General features: G+C 50.0%; 1 pseudogene across 1 annotated transcript in view; it reads left to right on the top strand.

Annotated features, from left to right (window-relative positions):
- LOC143817420 (piwi-like protein 1) overlaps window positions 1–22,172 on the top strand; it is a 113,004-nt pseudogene that overhangs the window by 44,460 nt on the left and 46,372 nt on the right. The window contains exon 9 of the transcript XR_013224145.1: window positions 6,157–6,268. The product of XR_013224145.1 is annotated as a piwi-like protein 1 (transcript). The remainder of the gene's footprint in view (window positions 1–6,156; window positions 6,269–22,172) is intronic.

Genomic DNA, 22,172 nt, shown 5'->3' with positions numbered 1-22,172 from the left:
TTTTCCACAAGATAACATTGTTATGGGGCAAACCCCAAATAGACCTGTTCGCTACAAAACAAAACAAACAAGTCCACAAATTCGCATCTCGGTCCCGTGCAGATCACCCGGACATTCTAGATGCTCTTCAAACACCCTGGCAATTCAAGCTGGCGTATGCTTTCCCTCCGATAATTCTGCTTCCACAAGTAATACGGAAAATCAGGGAAGAGCAGGCCAGGATAATACTAATAGCGCCATTCTGGCCCAAGAGACCATGGTTCTCGTGCCTGCGGTCGATGTCGGTGACGGATCCTTGGGTCCTTCCCTCAATCCCAAACCTTCTCTCCCAGGGACCTTTCTTCCACCCTCAGGTGGACAGCCTCCACCTGACGGCCTGGAATTTGAAAGGCAGATATTAAATTCCAGGGGGTTTTCAAAAGGCCTAATTGATACACTCCTGCTTAGCAGGAAACCATCTACAACAAAAATTTACACCAAAGTATGGAAGAAGTTTCTTCAGTTCCATACTAGTTCAAACCCCTCTGAAGTCCCAATAAAATCTATACTAGAATTTCTACAGAAAGGGAAAGAGTTAGGTCTGTCAGTTAACACACTAAAGGTCCAGGTGTCCGCTCTGGGTGCCCTCTATGGCCATAATATTGCTGGTAATAAATGGGTATCCCGCTTCATCACGGCCTGTGAACGAGTTACTCCTGTCCACATACCTAGAGTAGCTCCGTGGGATCTAAATCTAGTCTTAGACTCTCTAACAGAATCTCCGTTTGAGCCTATAGACACAGCATCGTTAAAACACTTGTCGTTAAAAACAGCCTTCTTAGTAGCCTTAACATCGGCTAGAAGAGTCAGCGACATTCAGGCCTTGTCGATAGATCAACCTTACCTTCTCACATTTCATGACAGACTAATCCTAAAACCGGACCCCCTATACCTTCCTAAGGTAGCAGGGAAGTTCCACAGGTCACAGGAGATACATCTTCCTACTTTCTTTAAAGACCCCTCTACTCCTGAAGAACAAAAATTCCATACTTTAGACGTCAGGAGAGTAGTTTTGCAATATATTGAGAAAACTAGTAGTTGGAGGCAGAGTAGGGCTCTGTTCATATCCTTCCAGGGCAAAAAGAAAGGATATGGAGTCACAAGAGCAACATTATCCAGGTGGATAAGAGACGCTATCCGGTTGGCCTATTCCATGAAAAATGAAGAACCTCCGGAGGGCATCAAAGCACATTCCACCAGAGCCATGGCTTCTTCCTGGGCCGAAAAAGGGAACGTGCCAATCGAAGATATATGTAAGGCTGCAACTTGGTTGGCTCCTTCCACTTTCTATAATCACTACAGGCTTGACCTGTCTTCTGACTCTGACCTACACTTTGGCAGGACTATCCTCAGCACGGTGGTCCCCCCCTAGGTGTTGGTCTCTGGAAATCTCTCCAGTGGGTGCTGTCATGGCGAAGGGTAAATAGCCGGATTACTTACGGTAATGCTCTTTTAATGAGTCCATGACAGCACCCAGTCACATCCCTCCCTAATAAAAGCCAATGTAATTACTTCTATGAAGTTTATATTCTGATGATACATTGTGATGATTGACTAACACTGGCGGTCCTCCGGGTACTCTGAAATTAAACTGAGGAGGAGAGGGGGACCGCCCCCTTTTATGTCTCTGTAGGTTTCCTGTTCCTTGGGGCGGATCCCTATCTCTCCAGTGGGTGCTGTCATGGACTCATTAAAAGAGCATTACCGTAAGTAATCCGGCTATTCTTCCATCCCCCCTCCGCGTTTCTTCCAGTCTTCTCCCCCCAAATCAAAGGCGTCACATCTCTTTCAGGCCATACAGGCGCTTCAAAGGGACGGGGTCATCGCTCCGGTCCCTCGAGACCAAAGGTTCAAGGGGTTTTACTCCAACCTTTTCATGGTCCCAAAGAAGGACGGGACTCTACGGCCCATACTGGACCTCAAACTGCTGAACAAGTTCGTACGGGTCCTACACTTCAGGATGGACTCGCTCCGTTCTGTTGTCGCGTCCCTGGAAAAAGGAGAGTTCCTTGCATCTATAGATATCAAGGATGCTTATCTACACATTCCAATTTTTCCTCCTCATCAGCAGTTCCTGTGCTTCGCAGTCCAAGGAGAACACTTCCAGTTTGTGGCCTTGCCCTTCGGACTTGCCACCGCCCCCAGAGTCTTCACAAAGGTCATGGCGGCTGTCATGGCCATTCTTCACGCTCGGGGAGTGGTAGTCCTACCCTATCTAGACGACCTATTAATCAAAGGTCCGTCCCAGTCCGCCTGCGAGGAGTCTGTCAGCATCACCGTGGATTCTCTTTCTCACCTGGGTTGGAAAATCAACTTCGAGAAATCATCTCCAGTGCCGGCTCAGCAAATCTGCTTCCTCGGCATGATTCTGGACTCTTCCCGCGGGTTGGTCATTCTCCCTCCAGAGAAGGTTTTATCCTTACAACAGGGAGCGCGCAAGCTCTCCCGCCCAGTCCCTCACTCCATTCGCTTCACTATGCGCATCCTGGGAAAAATGGTTGCGGCAATGGAAGCCGTTCCATCTCCGCCCTTTGCAACAGGCGCTCCTGTTAGCCTGGGACAGGAGCCCGAATTCCCTCGACCGTTGTTTTCGCCTGCCCCCGCCAGTCAGGCAGACCCTCAGGTGGTAGACGTTACAGTCCTCCCTGAACCAAGGGAAGTCCTTTCTTCCTGTGCTTTGGTTAGTGGTAACCACCGATGCCAGCCTCTTGGGTTGGGGCGCAGTTTTCAATCACCACACGGCACAGGGTCGTTGGTCCACAAGGGAGTCGTGTCTCCCAATCAATATCTTGGAAATTCGAGCAATCACTCTTGCCTTACGCAACTTTCACCACCTTCTCGCAGGCCATCCCATCAGAATACAATCCGACAACGCCACGGCTGTGGCGTACATCAACCGACAAGGGGGAACCCGCAGCAGGGCAGCCATGCTCGAAGTCTCCCACATCCTGCGCTGGGCCGAGACCAATCACTCGCTCATTTCGGCAATCCACATACCGGGCGTGGAGAATTGGGAAGCGGACTTCCTCAGTCGCCAAGGTCTTGCCTCGGGCGAGTGGTCCCTCCATCCGGAAGTCTTCCAGCAGATTTGCCTTCGCTGGGGGACGCGGGATGTGGATCTCATGGCCTCGAAGTTCAACAACCAGGTTCCCCAGTTCATTGCTCGTTCCCGCGATCCTTGCGCCGACGGGGCAGATGCCCTGGTCCTGTCGTGGCATCGGTTCCAGCTGCCATACATATTTCTGCCTCTTCCTCTGCTTCCGAGAGTCATCAAGAAGATCAGAGCAGAGGGGAGACCGGTGATTCTCGTCGCGCCCGACTGGTCGCGCCGAGCATGGTACGCGGAACTCGTCCAAATGGTCAACGACACCCCCTGGCGCCTTCCAGATCGCACGGACCACCTTTCACAGGGCCCGTTTTACCACCAGAACTCCGGGGCCCTGTCTTTGACGGCGTGGCCGTTTGAATCCTGGATTTTAGCCCAAGCCGGATTCTCTCCAGGGGTTTCTTCTACCATGATTCGCGCTATGAAACCCGTATCCATGCGCATTTATCATCGTACCTGGCGCATCTTCTTTTCATGGTGCCATACCCATGGACGTTCTCCCTTGGTCTTTTCCATTCCGTCCATTCTGGCGTTTCTCCAATCCGGTCTAGACTCAGGCCTTGCCCTAAGCTCGCTGTCCGCGTTGTCCGTCCTTTTCCAACGGAAGATCGCTTCCAAACTGTCCGTTAAGACGTTCATCCAAGGAGTCTCCCGAGTGGTTTCTCCCTATAGAATGCCTTTGGCGTCATGGGATCTTAACTTGGTTCTCGGAGTTCTTCAGGAGGCCCCTTTCGAACCATTGCAGGACATTTCTCTCACCCTCCTTTCATGGAAGGTGGTCTTTCTCGTGGCGATTACGTCAATCAGGAGGGTTTCTGAGTTGGCGGCTCTCTTGCCGCCCCCTTCTTGATTTTTCACTCAGACAAGGTAGTTCTGAGAAACTCTCCTTCCTTCCTACCGAAGGTCGTCTCCTTTCATGTAAATGAGGATATTGTCTTGCCGTCATTCTGTCCGGCACCAACCCATTGTATTGAGAAGGCTCTCCATACTCTGGATGTGGTTAGAGCCCTTCGGCGGTACATCTCTCGCACGGCTCCCTTCCGTAAGTCGGATGTCCTGTTCGTGCTTCAGGAAGGACACAGGAAAGGTCTACCTGCCTCGAAAGTCACTCTTGCCAAATGGATTCGTTCCACCATTCAGGAATCTTATCGCGTCAGGAACACCCCTGTCCCAGCAGGGATTACGGCGCATTTGACTCAGTCGGTCGGCGCTTCTTGGGCCATTCGGCACCAGGCGTCTGCACAATAGCTTTGTAAAGCTGCGACTTGGTCCAGTCTGCATACCTTCACGAAGCACTATCACATCCATACCCAGGCTTCGGCAGACGCTGCCCTCGGCAGGCGTATTCTGCAGACAGCGGTACCTCAGTAAGCCAGTGGTACATGGGGTTTTTTAGCAGTGCAATTGCTCCCCACCCAGGGACTGCTTTAGGACGTCCCATGGTCCTGTGTCCCCCAATGAGGCGTAGGAGAAAAGGAGATTTTTTTTTGTGTACTCACCGTAAAATCTTTTTCTCCGAGCCAATCATTGGGGGACACGGCACCCGCCCTGTTAGCCTTTTGGCTGGTTGTTGTTGGTATTTTGTTCCTTAGTTTTGGACATAGTTTACATGTCTTGGTTTTACTCCTACTGCTTTACTACCGAACTGAGTCGTTTCTGGCCAGTCAAGGGGTGTATACTGCAGAGGAGGAGTTAACTCTTTGTGTTTACTTAGTGTCCTCCTAGTGGCAAGCAGCATAACACCCATGGTCCTGTGTCCCCCAATGATTGGCTCGGAGAAAAAGATTTTACGGTGAGTACACAAAAAATCTCCTTTTTTGTGTGGCGAGCTGTAGTTTTTGTCAATGCCACTTTGAGGTACATACAATGGTTTCTTCACATATTGTATTTTTAGGAACCTTGGATCTACTAAAAATCAGCAGTTCTGCCATTATTTTCTTTTACTTTACAGCGTTAAAGGGCCACTGTCACCCCCCTCCAGCCGTTATAAACTAAAAGAGCCACCTTGTGCAGCATTAATGCTGCATTCTAACAAGGTGGCTCTTTTAGTTTTAGGTTCAAGTATACCCCAAATAAAGCGTTTTTATACTTAGCCACAATTCCTGTCTCTAGCCAGGTAGGCGGGTCCTCACTCCCCAGCTTGACCAGCTCCTCTGCCGTCACTCCAATCTTCCTGCGCTTTCGGCGCCACCCCCTCAGCACTGTTATTTATCGGTTCAAAACCGGCGCCTGCCCAGTGTACTGCTGTGCTGCGCAGACGCAGTAAGCTCTGGCCGTCTGACGTTCCAGCCAGACTTGCACACTGCGCCTGCGCGGGCATTGCGGCCAGCCACCTTTGGAATCCCAGCCCCGCACTGTGTTATGCATTATTCACAGTGCGGGGCGGGGATTCCAAAGGTGGCTGGCCGCAATGCCCGCGCAGGCACAGTGTGCAAGCCTGGCTGGACCGTCAGACGGCCAGAGCTTACTGCGTCTGCGCAGCACAGCAGTACACTGGGCAGGCACCGGTTTTGAACCAATAACAGCGCTGAGGGGGTGGCGCCAAAAGCGCAGGAAGATTGGAGTGACAGCAGAGGAGCTGGTCAAGCTGGGGAGTGAGGACCCGCCTACCTGGCTAGAGACAGGAATTGTGGCTAAGTATAAAAACGCTTTATTTGGGGTATACTTGAACCTAAAACTAAAAGAGCCACCTTGTTAAAACGCAGCATTACTGCTGCACAAGGTGGCTCTTTTAGTTTATAACGGCTGGAGGGGGGTGACAGTGGCCCTTTAAATCATTTTTTTTTTTTTTTTTGATCTTATTTTATTTTTTTTAAATTCTGTATTTTTGACCTAGGAAAACGTGATCACATTAGAATTTTTTTTTTTTTTTTTTTTTAGAATATTTTTAATATTTTATATACAATTTTTTTTTTTTTTTTTCTCCTAAAGAGCGTGAAATTGCGATTTGTTTGATCACTTACTCTGTACTGAATTTTTAATTTCACTGATCAACGCTGCTTTTTGTGCAGGTACAACAATAAAACCTACCGTATAGATGAGATCGCCTGGAACATGACTCCTGCGTCCACCTTCAAGAAGGCAGACGGAAGCGAGATCAGCTTTGTGGACTACTATAAGAACGTAAGACCTGCTGGAAATAATGAGAACTGGGAGCCTTGAGTGCGAAACCTCAGGAAACCTGTTTTGTTTTGTTTTTCTTTTTTAATTTCGTTGTTAAATACAATTGAGAAAAAAATTCTGTAAAAAAAAAAAACCTTGGATTGTCCACAACTCGTATTGCTGATTTATCCTTGGAGTTGGTGGACACCTGACACCAACAACGATTTGCTGTTTTCAGCTCCCGTAGCGACTGTGTACAAAGAAAGATTTTGGATACTTGCCGTAAAATCTGTTTCTCGGAACCTTCTTTTGGGGACACAGGAAACCATGAGTGTAAGCTGCTGACACTATGCAGAATCAAGCTTGCTCCTCCCCAGCAGTATATAGCCACCAGCTGGGAGAGAACCAACCAGTATGGGAGAAAACTGTGGGAAAGGGGTTAAAGTAGATTACCCTAAATTGAACCTACAATGGCTCAAACAGGGAGCGGGTGTCGTGTCCCCCAATGAAGGCTCAGAGAAAAAGATTTTACGGAAGGTACCCAAAATCTTCTTTTCTCCATCGCTTCATTGGGGGACACCGTAAACCATAGGACATCATAAAGCAGTCCTTAGTGTGGGGAAGAGACAGGTACTCAAAAATGTAAGGTTGGTCCACTGCTGCAGGAGGGACGTCCCTAATCCAGATTTGTGAACGCTAAAGAATAGACGAGAACCGTGTAGCACTAGGAGAAGGTGTGGACTGAAGACGAGGAAGTGACCCAACAGCCCATGAAACTCCCACTGTTGTGATCCTAAGTGGAATAGGTCTTTACCTCACTCGGTTCCTGGCAAGATCCTGATTGAAAATAGACGATGGGAGGAAAAAAGTATGAAATGCCTAGAGAAGGAAGGGAGGTAACGGCTTTACAAGGAAGGAGTGCAACCAGGCTCAGGACCCTTTGCAACCAGACATATAATAATAATAATCTTTATTTTTATATAGCGCTAACATATTCCGCAGCGCTTTACAGTTTGCACACATCATCGCTGTCCCCGATGGGGCTCACAATCTAAATTCCCTATCAGTATGTCTTTGGAATGTGAGAGGAACCCGGAGGTACCCACGCAAACCCGGAGAGAACATACAAACTCCTTGCAGATGTTGTCCTTGGTGGAATTGAATCCAGAACCCCAGCGCTGCAAGGCTGCAGTGCTGTCCACTGACCCACCGTGCTGCCCTGGTGGGAAAACGGTGGACACCTTGCTATGATTTAGTTAAACACCCTGGTTGGAGAGACCCAGCGGCCTTATAGTCTGCTGCCTCTGTGTCCTGACGCAAACTAAGGGGCTGAGAAATCTGGAGGATGAAGAAGGGCCCATGAGATGAGCAGGACTGAGAAAAGGAACATTGAGTTCAGTTCAAAGAACACCAGATTGTCTTGTTCAGTGTTCCGCTCTGGATATAAGTCACGGCTCGTGCAGATAAGGTGGACCCTGAACTTCGAAGGGTTGGTCGAAGGGAAGATTCTTGGTCTTTAAAAGTGTCCCTGGGCTGTAAGCTCCTTGTATACAGCTCTGCTAGCTGAGTAAAAGTATCCATGGACACAGCCTACCACCGATAGGCAAAGGTATTGGCTCCTCCCGGTCAGATTTGCTTCGCCCAAGGGGGGAGAAACTAGGGTACGATCTGGGGACGGACCATCGTGTTCCTTGCAATGAAAGGCAAGAGTTGTTTCAATGTCAACTGAATTTGGTGAACACGCTGAAGAAGAGGGGAAGAGGCAGGGAGATGGACACCGAAGAGACAATATCACTAGAAGGACCGAAGACTCTTCGCCAAGGTCTTTCCATGGTAAAATTCCACACACAGGTGAAATAGGCGTGATAACATCTACAAGGGAGTAGTAACAACCGCTCGTCTGAAGGGAAGGCTCTGAAGAGAAGATCCTTCCCTGTCTCTGGAGATGGAAACTACTGGTCACGTTGTAAGCAGAAAAGAACCAGCTTAAGGACGGGCTCTCACGTCCTGATAGGCAAAGTTCTCTCGGCGAATGAGATTCATCAAGAGACACAGCCTTAATGAGGTCCTTGCCTAGTATGGTGGGCCCAGGCTGCGGCATCAGATGCTTCATCTTGAGGCATATGGAAACAGTCGGTCCGTCACAGTACGAGATAGGTGACGGCCCTGGAAGGATGGAAAAAGGCGAATACCTGAATGCAGGAATGTGAAACCAGTGATACAGTTGTGCTCAGAAGTTTGCACACCAGCAGAATTTTTTATTTTCTCTTCGCCACGACAGCACCCACTGAGAGAGGGGAATCCGCCCCTAGGAACAGGAAACCCTACGGAGAGATAAAAGGGGCGGTCCCCCTCGCTCCCACAGTTTGGTTTCCTGTTCCTATGGGAATCCATGGAGAAGAGGATGCCTAGCCTGGATGCCGCTTGCGCAGTTTACCTGTGAGGACGGCAAGGGCTCCAGAGCTGGATGCAGCGTCGGGGGTCCTCTTCTCAGCTTCCCCCCTCTGCTGGCAGACACCATGAGGCCAGAACTGCAGGGGTTCCTGGCTCATGGAAATCCACCCGGACAGTCTGCAGGACCAAGCGCCGGGGTGAGGTAAGCGCTGCGCTTTGGTGAGCGCTCATGCAGCGTGGAGCTCCACTATTTCCCCGGGAGTCCAGAAGTAAACTCCGGGGTGAGGGAGGAGGTGGTGCATACAGTATGGCCGCGACCCGGAAGTGATTAGCACTTCCGGGTTCAACCGGAAGAAGATGGCGGCCCCCATGTAAAAGGACGCCGGCACAAGCACCCGGTGTCCACAATGGATTCATCGCAGAACCCTGCGATGCTTTCTGTAGAAGACACCGCATCTACCCCACGTACACGGGGCAGCAGCAGTCGCTCTAAACAGAGCGGATCCTCCAGGAAAAAAGCCGGTTCTCCACCTAAATCTCCTCGTCAATCGGTACCGTAAAAGCTTCACTGGGGTGAGTGTGCATCTACCCTCATAGGCTGACTGGTGTTCCCTTTCCTTCTATGACCTAGGGAAAGAAAACTGAAAAAACGAAGCACAAACAGTGTGCGTTATGTCTCCAGCCCCTCCCGGATAGTTACAAAAAGAGACTTTGTAAATCATGTATTGCGTCTACCTTGCGGGAGGAAGCCTCAATTAAATCAGAGGACATCAGACTCATGATTAGACAAGAGTTACAAGCCTTACAGGGTTCTGATAAAGAACCGCGTGCCAAAAGTAAAAGAGGATATGAATCCCCTATATCTGACCCATCTTCGGATAGGGAGAAAGCGGACTCTGACCTGTCCCACGAATATGTCTCCTCAGATGAGGAACAGGATACGTGCTTTCCCACTGATAGTATTGACAACTTTGTCAGGTCCGCTTGTAATACCATGGGCATTGAGGATTCTAAAGTCCCTAAGACACAGCAGGATATTATGTTTGCCGGTCTATCAGAAAAGAAAAGGCCCTCTTTTCCGGTGATAGCAGCGATAAAATCTTTAGTCAAAAAAGAGTGGGAAAGCCAGGGCCAAAGAGGATTGCCTCCATCCTCAAAAAGACGGTATCCCTTCAATGATGAAGAGTTTTCGACATGGACAAAAGCGCCAAAAGTGGACGCTGCGGTAGCATCCACATCCAAAAAATCTTTGCTGCCTGTGGAGGATTCAGGCTCATTACAGGACCCGTTAGACCGTAAAGCCGACTCACTATTAAAAAGAGCCTGGGAGTCGTGTACGGGAGCCTTTAGGCCATCTATCTCTGCTACATGCACCGCTAGGTCCATGTTGGTCTGGCTGAGTGACTTAGAGGAAGGACTTAAAAGTGGTCTTTCTAGAGACAAACTGTTGTCCTCTATACCCTTAATTAGAGGGGCTACAGCTTTTCTGGCAGATTCATCTGCCGACTCTATACGTTTGGCGGCCAAATCGGCAGGTCTCACAAATGCGGCACGTAGAGCCCTATGGCTTAAGGGCTGGAAAGGCGATCCCCAGACGAAGTCCAAATTATGTGGCCTCCCATGTCAGGGTGAGTACCTGTTTGGTACCAAACTGGACGAAATCTTAACTAAAGCGGGAGAAAGAAAGAAGGGCTTCCCTAATAATAATTACCTTCCATTCTATAGGAAAGCGTTCCGGAAGCCCATATTTAGTAAAAGAAAAGATTTTAAAAACCAAGATCGCTGGACCCCTAGAGACACCAAACAAAGGGGTGCATTCTTTGGGAAGCGCCCTTTTAAAACTGAAGACAAGCCCCGTTAGAGCAGATCTACCTGTGGGAGGTAGATTATCCTCCTTCTCAAACCAATGGAGAAGAATAACATCGAACGTTTGGGCGAATAGTCTCGTCACCTCTGGCTTAAAGTTAAAATTTCCCCGAGTCCCTTCGGACTCATTTCTATTGACTTCTTTAAAGTCACAGTCCCAACAGGAGGCATTACAGCAAGAAGTAATGAATCTTCTATCCAAAGGAGTTTTGGTGGAGGTTCCATTTCTTCAGGAGGGGAAAGGGTTCTATTCCCCGCTATTTTTGATTACAAAACCTGATGGATCATTCAGAACCATCATAAATCTTAAAAAACTGAACACCTTCTTAGAAAATCAGATCTTTAAAATGGAATCTATTCGATCCACCGTAAAACTCCTGTTTCCCCATTGCTTTATGGCGGTTCTGGACTTGAAAGATGCGTATTACCATCTACCAATCTTTAAAGAACATCAGCAGTTTCTCCGCGTAGCGGTTGTATTGAATGGATGTATACGGCACTTTCAGTATACGGCAATGCCCTTCGGACTATCAATTGCTCCAAGGGTATTCACTAAACTAATGTCAGAGGTCATGTCTTATCTAAGATTAAAAGACACCCTCATAATCCCATACTTAGACGACCTTCTAGTAGTGGGAAGATCCCCCTCACAATGTCAGCAAAGATTGTCATATGATTTCATCCTTGCAGAACTTAGGATGGTTAATAAATTGGGAAAAATCTAGGCTGATCCCGACAACTCGGCAGGTATTTTTGGGAATTATATTAGATTCCGTAAGTCAAAAATGTTTTCTCCCGGAATCTAAACAAATAACAGTTAGGAATAAAGTCCAGTCTATACTAGATAAACCTATAATCTCCCTCCGGGAAGGCATGTCCTTACTTGGCTCCTTCACGTCATGTATCCCAGCGGTTCCATGGGCCCAGTTCCACTCAAGGTGCTTACAGTATACAATTTTACATGAGGAGATAAAATTACAAGGGCGATTAGATGGTAAAATTTCCCTTTCTAATGACGTAATCCAATCCCTAACCTGGTGGCTACAACCAGATCATCTAGTTAGCGGGGTTCCCTGGGAGGTTAAACCCTCAAACATAATATTTACAGATGCCAGCCCTCATGGTTGGGGGGCACACTTGGGGGACCAGGTTGTCCAGGGGCTGTGGTCGGTTACGGAATTGGACGACTCGTCTAATCAAAAAGAACTAAAAGCCATCTATCATGCCCTATGTGAATTCCTCCCACAGTTGCACGGAACACATACCAGGGTACTCTCAGACAACATGACATCAGTGGCTTACGTCAACCATCAAGGCGGAACGAGATCAGGCACTCTCATGTCTATAACCGAAAACATCTTGACTATAGCCGAAAATCATCTTCTGTCCTTATCAGCACTACATGTCCGAGGGATAGACAATGCAAAAGCAGACTTCCTCAGTCATACCCTCCATCAGGGGGAGTGGGTGTTAAATCATTGGATATTCAAAATGATAACTGTAAAATGGGGAATACCCGACATAGATCTCTTTGCTACAAGAGACAACAGGCAAGTAAAAACATTCGCCTCAATGTTCCGAACCGACAACCCCGATGTCCTCGACGCACTCCAGATTCCGTGGACGTTTCGGAAAGCATATGCCTTTCCCCCGATGATTCTTCTTCCAACAGTAATCAGGAAGATAAGCGAGGACAGAGCGAATATAATCTTAATTGCCCCGTTCTGGCCAAAGAGACCATGGTTTTCCCTGCTCAGAGCCATGTCCATCTCGGATCCATGGATTCTCCCAGAGAATCAAGATCTGCTTTTCCAGGGGCCCTTCAACCACCCTCATGTGAAGGGTCTACGGTTGACAGCCTGGGATTTGAGAGGCAGCTGTTAAAACTAAGGGGCTTCTCTGATAAAGTAATTGATACCCTATTGCTGAGTAGGAAAAGATCCACTACATCGATCTATGTAAAAGTATGGAAAAAATTTTTAAGCCTCTATCCCTCAGCCCTGTCAAAGGAAATTCCAGTCTCTTATTCTTGAATTTCTCCAAAGAGGACGTGATTTAGGCCTTTCAGTTAACACCTTAAGAGTGCAAGTTTCTGCGCTAGGGGCTTTGTATAGTCACAACGTTGCGGGAGATAGGTGGGTATCCAGATTCATTTCAGCCTGCCAGAGAACGGAACCAGTCCATATTCCCCACTCACCTCCTTGGGATGTTAATCTGGTCCTTGAAGCCTTAACAGATCACCCATTTGAGCCTCTACATTCTGCTCACATTAAACATGTCTCCCTCAAAACTGCTCTTCTTGTCGCCTTAGTATCGGCAAGAAGGGTCAGTGACATACAAGCACTATCAGTAGATCCTCCATTTATGTCAATATTGCCAGATAGGATTGTCCTAAAGACGGACCCTTCCTACTTGCCTAAAATGTGTACTAAATTCCATAGATCTCAAGAAATTCTGCTTCCTACCTTCTATAATAACCCTACAAATCAGGAAGAAGAGAAGTACCATACTTTAGATGTGAGAAGGGCTGTGATAACCTATCTAGACAGGACTAGTCCCTGGAGGAAGAGCAGGGCTCTTTGTTTCCTTCCAGGGTCAAAGGAAAGGAGCTGGTGTTACGAAAGGCACATTATCCCGATGGATTCGGGAGGCGATATACCTGGCCTATTCGTCTAAAGGGGAAGATCCACCTGAGACTGTAAAGGCACACTCCACCCGGGCGGTAGCATCATCTTGGGCTGAACGAGCAGAGGTTCCAATAGAACTCATATGTAAGGCCGCAACCTGGTCGTCTCCTACTACCTTCTATAGTCACTATAGACTAGATTTATCTGCCTCCACTGACCTGTGTTTCGGTAGATCAGTTCTTAACACGATAATCCCCCCCAAATAACTATCTCTGAAAGTCTCTCAGTGGGTGCTGTCGTGGCGAAGAGAAAACACCGGATTACGTACCGGTAATGCTCTTTCTCTATCGCCTCTCATTGGGGGACACAGGAACCATGGGTGTATGCTGCTGCCACTAGGAGGCTGACACTATGCAAATAAAAAAGATAGCTCCTCCTCTGCAGTGTACACCCCACCGACAGGAAGTAGGATATTCAGTTTAGCTTAGTGTCAGTAGGAGGTGGACACGGGTCTTTCATTAGACCCTTATCTACCTCAATGTGCGTCGTTTTCTTTCAGATTTTCCGGAGGGATACAGGGTGAACAGTCACACCTGTACTCCCACAATACGGACTATGAGTACGGCGTGTACTGCCACCCCGTATCCTCATAGATTCCACAGCAGGACCAAGATCCTAGCACACAAGCGTGCTCAGAAGTCCGGTCCTGGCTCCGTCCCCCACCCACTCGCCCACCAGAGCCTGTCGGTTGGAGGAGACGAGGACGTCCATCACAGCTCTCTGGACGTCTCATGCCTTCCTTGGATTAAGGTTAGTAACGGACGACGTGGGATGTGTGAGGTGAGTATTTCCCCACCCATCCCAGAGTAGGCAGGATTCACCTTGGGCAGTCGTCACTGTTACTAGGCAGCAGGGATCTTAGCTGCAGGCAGCATTTGCTCACTGCAGCTGCTGTGACAGACCCCCTCATCCGCGCGGCGGCCTTTGCAGGCGGCTGCGCCCGTTCTGCTCCCCGCCGGCATCTTCCGAAGCGGCAGCCTTTGCAGGCAGACGCGTCTTCTCCTACCTGGCTGCGGACGCTCTGCCTTATGCCTCGGCGCGGTTACCTTTACAGGCAGCCGCGCTGTTCCCTTTATTTCCGGCGGCCGCACTGTCCTCTTTTTATTGGCGCGGCATCCCTACGGCAGCCGCGTCGCTTTTTCCCCCGGCCCTCTCCGGCGGCCGCCAGACTCTAATTTAGCCCCCGGCTTCTACTCGGGCCTAGTCTTCCGGGGCCGACTCCGCCCACTTCCTCTTCTGTCGGGCGGGCTTTTCTCCCGCCCGACTGTCATAGCCGCCTACCGGCGCCATCTTGGTGCTCCCCTATAGGCGGCTTAGTCTGTACCCATTCCTGTACAGAGCAGCTAGCTCCGCCCACTTCTCCCAGCCGCCCCATTCGGCCTGGGATCGCCGCTATTTTACTGGGGAGCGTTCTCTTCCGGACCTGGTGGCTATTATTCCCCAGCGCCTGGGTCCCCTGCATCCTCCTTAGGTCGCCGTCTCCCTGCTGGTGCCCTGGACCTGTGCCATGATCTGGCCGCAGCTACAGCCGGGAGCAGTCTATAGGACCCTACTATTGCGGTGAGTAGCTCTGCCATGCAGTCCATTACTCCCCTCTCCTGTTTCCCCTAATCTTTGGTCATCATTTAGTGGGTCTGCTCCCAGGACTAATCCTAAAAGGAGAGCGTTCCTGTTCTCCTGCTTCCGCTGGTCAGCTGCAGCAACTCCACTGTCCGTCCAGGAGTCCCTACCCCGGCGAGACTGAGACACCAGGATGTCACGACCCTGGGGTCCGGGCTTGACCGCAGTTGCCAGTGGGTCACAGGATTCTCCGTCTGGCCTTTTCAACTCGGGCCACAAGAGATCCAGACAGGAGCGAAATTCTAGGTTCCTTTTCTCGGAGGGATACAGGGTGAATATTCACACCTGTAATCCCACATTATGGACTATGAGTACGGCATGTACTGCCACCCCGTATCCTCATAGATCCGACAGCAGGACCATGATCCTAGCACACAAGCGTGTTTAGAAGTTCGGTCCCAGTTCCGTCCCTCACCCACTCGCCCAACAGAGCCTGTCGGTTGGAGGAGACGAGGACGTCCACCATCAGCTCCATGGATGTCTGACACCTTCCTTTCCGCTCCTTCTCGCCCTCTGGTCTGGAACGGTGAGACCCCTCTTCCTGATGTTCCTCTCTCTCTCTCTCTCAAGTGAGAGAGACGGGCGTCCTCGGTCATGTTTGTAGAGGAAGTTTCAGACTTGGTTTCAAGGTCTTTGCCCCACACACTGAATTTGTGGTGGTGCTTGTCAGGGGAAAGGCGAACCATACCAGATGCTTCAGACAGGGAAGCATCTCGGTATCCTATATTTCTTCTCCCCTGAGCTCATCGCTAACTGACGGCAGAATGCGGCCAATGGTGGACTTGTCAGTTCCCAGACTGTCTACCAACTTGGCCCCTCCACTTCCCTCATGGATTCCAAGGATACAATTATAGAATCGCTGGATAAATCAGCCTTGGAAATGGCTGCTTCTATGATGGATAGATGGATTATACAGCCTTGTAAGAGCACCCCGGCTGGAGCTCCTCCGGGGGAGCTAGCTGACCTGACAGACCAGATTTCCTGTGCAGGAAAATTTTTGGTATCTGCCCCCCTAGATGTGTGGCTTGTGCAGCTCACGCGTCCAGCAATATGGTGGACACGGCAGGCGGACTTGTTTTCAAGAAATCTCTTACCAGCCTCCCCTTCCAGGGGGCCCGTCTCTTTGGCTAATGCTGGAACACATTATTAAGGACGCCACGGGAGGCACGAGCTCCCTTTGTCCTTTCGCTGTTTCCTCTAGCTAACACAGACCGCGATCTCGTCTGGCTAGACAAAAGGCTTCCTTTAAGCCTACTCCTTCCCGGCGTCCCCGCAACTCCCATGGTTGGTCCACCAGGCCTAGATCTGGCAGATCTTCCTCGGCAGAACTCGGGCTAAGGGCCCAGCGTTCCTTTCAGTTTGGGCGGGCGTCTCCTGTTTTGTTCAGGAATGTTTGGCTGGCCTCGGTGGAGGACGCTTGGATCAGGGAGGTGGTATCCTCTGGATACAAGGTAGGGTCCGCTTCGAGGCCCGGAATCGCTTCTTCAAATCCTCCTCTGATCCCAGGTTTCTTTGCGTCCATCACCTTCCTTCTTTGTTCGGAGGTTAGCGTTTCCATCCCACAGCAGGAACGCTTCACAGGTTTCTATTCAAACCTGCTTGTAGTGCCAAAGAAGAGCGGCGCAGTTCGACCCATCCTGGCTCTGAAGTTAGTGAACAGAAGGTTCCGCCTGCGGCATTTCAGGATGGAGTTCCTCTGTAAGGTTCTGGCTCCCATGGATCCACAGGAATTCCTGTGCTCCATGGATATCCAAGATGCCATGCTCCATGCCCTGATTTTCCCAGCAAGCGGGCAATTCTCCTGAGTTATCCTTCGTTTCGCGATGCAGAAGGGTCATTTCCAGCTTGTCGCCCTGCCGCTCGGTCTTGCGACCGCTCCCTGTGTCTTCATAAAGATCATGGCCACATTTATGGCCATTTTGAGGATCAGGGGCCTAGTGCTCATTCCATACCTTGAAGTCAGGAGAAGCGGGCAATTCTCCTCATCATGCCTGCCTCTCTCTCAGGCCCAGGAGAGTCTGACCATTGTCCGACTCCCTGTCCTGTTTCTGGTGGCTGGCCAACAGAACAAGGTCTTGTCTTGTTCCGAGTCAGCGTCTCGTATTTTAGGCACGTTGTCAGTCGGGGGTTTTTGTTCTTGAGGAGAAGCGGGCAATTCTACATACGCCCTCTGCAAGGCCTTCGGCTGCCTTCCCTCTGTTCAGCAAAGATGGTACTGTGACGCATGGTGACAGCATCAGGAGCACTCTTTTTTGCGCTGTTCCACTTGAGACCACTTCAGCAGACCTTCCTTCCTCAGTGGGACACGTCTGTGCTGTCTCTGGATCCTCTGATCCGGGTTTCCATTCGACTCTAATAGCCCTCAACTAGTGGCTGTCATTCCCTCTCTTTCCCCAGGTCCGGTCCTCCCAAGGCAGGTGGTGACGGCAGTCACCAGCCTTCCCGGCTGGGGCGCGGTTCTCGCTATCCGTCAGTGATGGGGGCATTGATCGGAGCAAGAGTTCTCTCTGCCGATCGACACCCTTGAGATAGGGGCCATTCCTCTATCCCTGAGTCACTGTGAAAGGCTTCTCAGAGGTCTGCCAGTCAGAATCCAGACGTCCAATGCCTCGGCTGTGGCATATGTCTATTACCAGGAAGGGAATCAGTCTCTGGGCAATGGCAGAGCTTTCCAAGATCCTCCTCTGGGTAGAGGCGACCTTTTCGGCACTATCAGCAGTGCATATCCCCGGCGTGGCCAACTAGGTGTTTTCTCTGCCACGAGGGCCTTACGGCAGGAGAATGGTCCCTTCTTCAGGGGGTCTTCCTTTAAATTTGCCTTGATGGGGAACTCCGGACACGGATCACCTGGCGTCCCGACTGCTTATTAAGGTTCCACTGTTTGTTCCCAGGTCCGCGATCCTCTTCTTGCGGATACCGATACTTTGACCATTCCTGGGTTGCATTTTGTACTTCCCTATTTGTTCCTCCCTTCCCTTCCTTCCCAGGCTGTTGAAGCTCAATGCGGAGGGGGTTCCGATCATTCTGACCTCACCAGATTGGCCCAGAATTTTCTGGTCCGCTGAGATCGTCCATTTCCTCGCGGACTCCCACTGGAGGCCCCCAGACAGGCCAGATCTTCTGTACCAAGGACGGATCTGCCACAGAGTTCTTGGTGGCTCAATTTAACAGCTTTGCCGTTGAAACCTTCCATTCTGGCCGTTTTCTCTAGGTAGGACTTGATGCTGGCCTTGCTCTTAGTTCACTAAAGGGTCAGATAGCATCCCTTTCCATTCCTTTTCTGAAGTCCCTTTCAGTAGTCCTTAGCTACTGGCTACCATGGTACAAAGATTTATATCAGTCCTGTTCTCAGATCAGAACTTTTCTTCAAGAAGTGGCACATGCGGCTCTCCCGTACCAGACTCTCGTGGATCCCTGGGACCTCAATCTTGTTCTGGAGGCTCAGTGGGGTTCCCCCCTTGAACCTCCCCATGAGGCCTCACTGTCTGTTCTGTCCTGAAAGGTGGCGTTTCTGGTGGTTTTTTTCCTCCATTATGGGCGCCTCGGAGTTGGTGGCTCTCTCCTGTCGCCCCATTTCTTGGATTCTTCACCAGGATAGGGTAGTTTTACGGCCTTCTTCGCCTTTTCTTTCCAGGGTGGTGTCCTCCTTCTACTTTAGTAAGATCGTCCTTCCCACCTTTGTCCTGCTCCGGCCGATTCTCTGGAGCGTTTGCTGAGCAGGCTATGCCTGGTCAGGGCGGTGAGGATCTATTTGTCTAGGACCTCCTTCTTTAGGGAGACGGACTGTCTTTTTGTCATTCCAGACGGCACGCCAAGAGGCCTGTCGGCCTCCAAGGTCACGATTGTTCTCTGGATCAGACCTGCCATTCTGGAGGTTTACCGGGTCAAGAACAGAGTGACTCCTCCTGGTATTAGGACTCACTCTGCCCCGGGCAGTGGGCGCCTCCTGGGCGGTACACCATGGGGCATCCGCCCTACAACTTTGCTAGGTGGCAACCTGGTGTTCCGTTCACTCATTTGCCAAATGTTATAAGTTCCATACCTACGCTTCGGCAGTTGCCAGCCTAGGCGGAAGGATCTTGCAGGCGGCAGTGATGAGTACTCTGTCCTGAATGGAGTTTTTCTGCTGTTCCCACCCCAGGGACTGCTTTGGGACGTCCCATGGTTCCTGTGTCCCCCAATGAGAGGCGATAGAGAAAACAGGATTTTTGGTTGCTTACCGTAAAATCTGTTTCTCGGAGCCTTCATTGGGGGACACAGCACCCTCCCAAGTTGAACAGCTCCGTTTATTGTGTTAAACTGTTAAACTGTGGTGCGCTGCGGAGTTTGCCGGCGCTATATAAATGAAGATTTTTATTATATCATTATTCTTTCTTCTTTACACGTTGCTTCTCCTACTGCTTTCTCACTAACTGAATATCCTACTTCCTGTCGGTGGGGTGTACACTGCAGAGGAGGAGCTATCTTTTTTATTTGCATAGTGTCAGCCTCCTAGTGGCAGCAGCATACACCCATGGTTCCTGTGTCCCCCAATGAAGGCTCCGAGAAACAGATTTTACGGTAAGCAACCAAAAATCCTGTTTTTATAGAGCCACGACAGCACCCCTTCACTTCCCTCCCTTATATATTAGTTTGCATATGAGCACGGATAAGGGTGATTGGTTCTTGTAAATATTAGTAGTTAAGATAAAATGATAATATAGAATTGCCTACTAATACTGGTGGGCGGTTCATCGCAATCTCTGTAACCCAAACTGTGGGAGCGAGGGGGACTGCCCCTTTTATCTCTCCGTAGGGTTTCCTGTTCCTGGGGGCGGATCCCCTCTCTCAGTGGGTGCTGTCGTGGCTCTATAAAAGAGCATTACCGGTACGTAATCCGGTGTTTCTTGGCCTTTTTTCAGAGAATATGAATGATGACACCAAAACTTTTCCTCCACTCATGGTCAGTGGTTGGGTGAAGCCATTTACTGTGAGACTGTGGTTTCTCTTTTTAAATCATGATGACAACACAAAACATCCAAATGACCCTGACCAAAAGTTCACATACCCCATTTCTTATTACTGTGTGTTGCCCCCTCTAACATCAATGATAGCTTGAAGTCTTTTGTGGTAGTTGTGGATGAGGTTCTTTATTTTCTCAGATGGTAAAGCTGCCCACTCTTATTGGCAAAAAGCCTCCAGTTCCTGTAAATGGATGATGATGGAGCAGAGGGGATCCAGACGTGGAGCTGGATTGTGCTCGCTTCCTGGGCCTATGTGAGGTCTGTCATGACTGCATGCTTCTGAAACTTGTAGGGAAATGATCAGAGCTGCAGGGACGGAGGATTAATCAGTCAGATGTGTGGAGACCTCTGCCAACGACTAAGATACCTTGGTCAGGTCTCTACTACGAGAGATCGGGAGGAAACCTACTTGGAGGAGGGGGGTACGCTGTTATCCCTGGCGGTGGGGGGTTCCTGAGAGACTTTCATGTTTGGGTTCCTGCAGTCAATGCAAGGACCAATTCCATAAAGACACTAATAGTCTTAGTGTGAGGGGAGACATAAACTTAACCCATAAACTCCCTGGGGAGACATGTCCTGTAGTCTCTATGGTATGGGAATGATATGTCCATAAACTCTACGGTGTTGGAAACAGATGTTCTGTGGCCATTGTCGTGAGCCCGCACTGGAGAGACAGTAAAAACTTCCGTGATTAGCTGGGAAAAAAAAAAAAAAAGAAACGAGGAAGTTTCCGCCACTCTGGCTAACTTGCGTGGCCTAATCGGAGAATGGAACTAGGCTGAAGCTGGGGCCTAAATGTGGAAATTGCTTTGTCGGACAAAAATAAACGGGTGTCTATCTTGAAAAAAAAAAGAAGAAAAAAAAGGCCAAGAAGGGACGGGAATAAACTGGGGCGCTATCCAGCAGTAGGGCGCCTGTGCCACATCTTTTATCAACATTTTCCTTTTGGTCCTGTGGAGCCCTCGCCGCCATGAAGTGACTGGAAGGGAGAGGTAACTGGTTCCAGATGTGGTCCCGACTCCTACTTCATTGTTTTGAAGACTGCATCAGGAATTCCTGGGTGAGGGGGTCGCTGGAATGGGTACGTCTTCCCTCCCACACAGTCATGGTCCCAGAAGGTGCCAACCATGGATGATGGGAGGGAGGCTAGGGGGGGACACTGGGGCCGAAAGGCAGGACACTCCACCACGAGCCGCCCCGAGACACTTGTGAAGTGTTAGGGGGAATAGGGTCTCGCCTCTCAGACTAGAGAGGGGACGATGTGGATGCCGCCACACTGTTCTATCTGTCCCCTAGTTGGGAAACTGTGAGAATTTACACACTGTTACAAGGTGTATCTGAAAGAAAAAGGGAAACTGTTAGTAAAACAAAAGATGGTAGAGACTGGTCTGAACATGGACCCGTGTCTGACTTCCTTGGACACTAACCAAAACTGGTTAGTTCTCTGGGTGGGTGTAGCCTGATGGGGAGGAGTTGGCCTTTTTTTCTGCCTAGTGTCAGCCACCCAGTGGCAGCAGCATACAGCCATGCTTTCCTGTGTCTCCCAATAAAGGAGTCACGACCCAACATTTTATCTTAATTAACCAGACCTTTATTTCTCCTTCACCTCATTGGGGGACACAGACCGTGGGTGTTATGCTGCTGCCACTAGGAGGACACTAAGTTGAAACAGAGTTCTCTCCTCCCCTGCAGTATACACCCTCCTGCTGGCTCCCAGAGAACCAGTTCTTGCTTAGTGTCTGTAGGAGGCACTTGGGTCTGGTTCAGACCCCAACGTTCTTATTTAATTTTTACTTTTCTGTAAACTTTTATTTTTTAATTAACGGAGTGAAGGGGGTGACTGTTCCTTTCAAGGCTCCGATCTCCCCCGAATCAACAGGCGAGAACGCGGAGAGTTCCTCCCCGTACCTTCTCCTGCGACGTGGGGTGCCTGAGCTCACTTCAGGGGCGACGGTTCCTTCACGGTCCCGATCTCCCCACACCAGCAAAAGGCTAGCACATAGTGTCGCCTCTATGTATCCTCTCCTGGAGCCAGGCCTAATGCCGGACATTCTGCCCTGTTCCATGGACAACAGAGGGCCCACTATGGCATCCGTGCAGCCCCCACTGCATCACCACTGACTGAAAGCGGATGGTGGAAGGAGGCAGAAAGTCCCTCTCCACCCCCCTGACTATGGGGGTGGGGGGGGAGAATCCAAAGACCAGCCACAATGCAACAGATCTGCACCAGCTCTGCTACATCACCTCAAAATGTGAGAATGACTGCGGCTGGCACCATCTGGTCGCATAGACGGGGTCCTGGTCCCTGGGGGAGCGGTGTCACGGCGTCCAGCGGAGTTTTACACCGCTTTATTC

Source organism: Ranitomeya variabilis, chromosome 3 (assembly GCF_051348905.1).
Source record: "Ranitomeya variabilis isolate aRanVar5 chromosome 3, aRanVar5.hap1, whole genome shotgun sequence".
Taxonomy (NCBI): domain Eukaryota; kingdom Metazoa; phylum Chordata; class Amphibia; order Anura; family Dendrobatidae; genus Ranitomeya; species Ranitomeya variabilis.
This window is presented reverse-complemented; position numbering and strand designations above follow the sequence as displayed.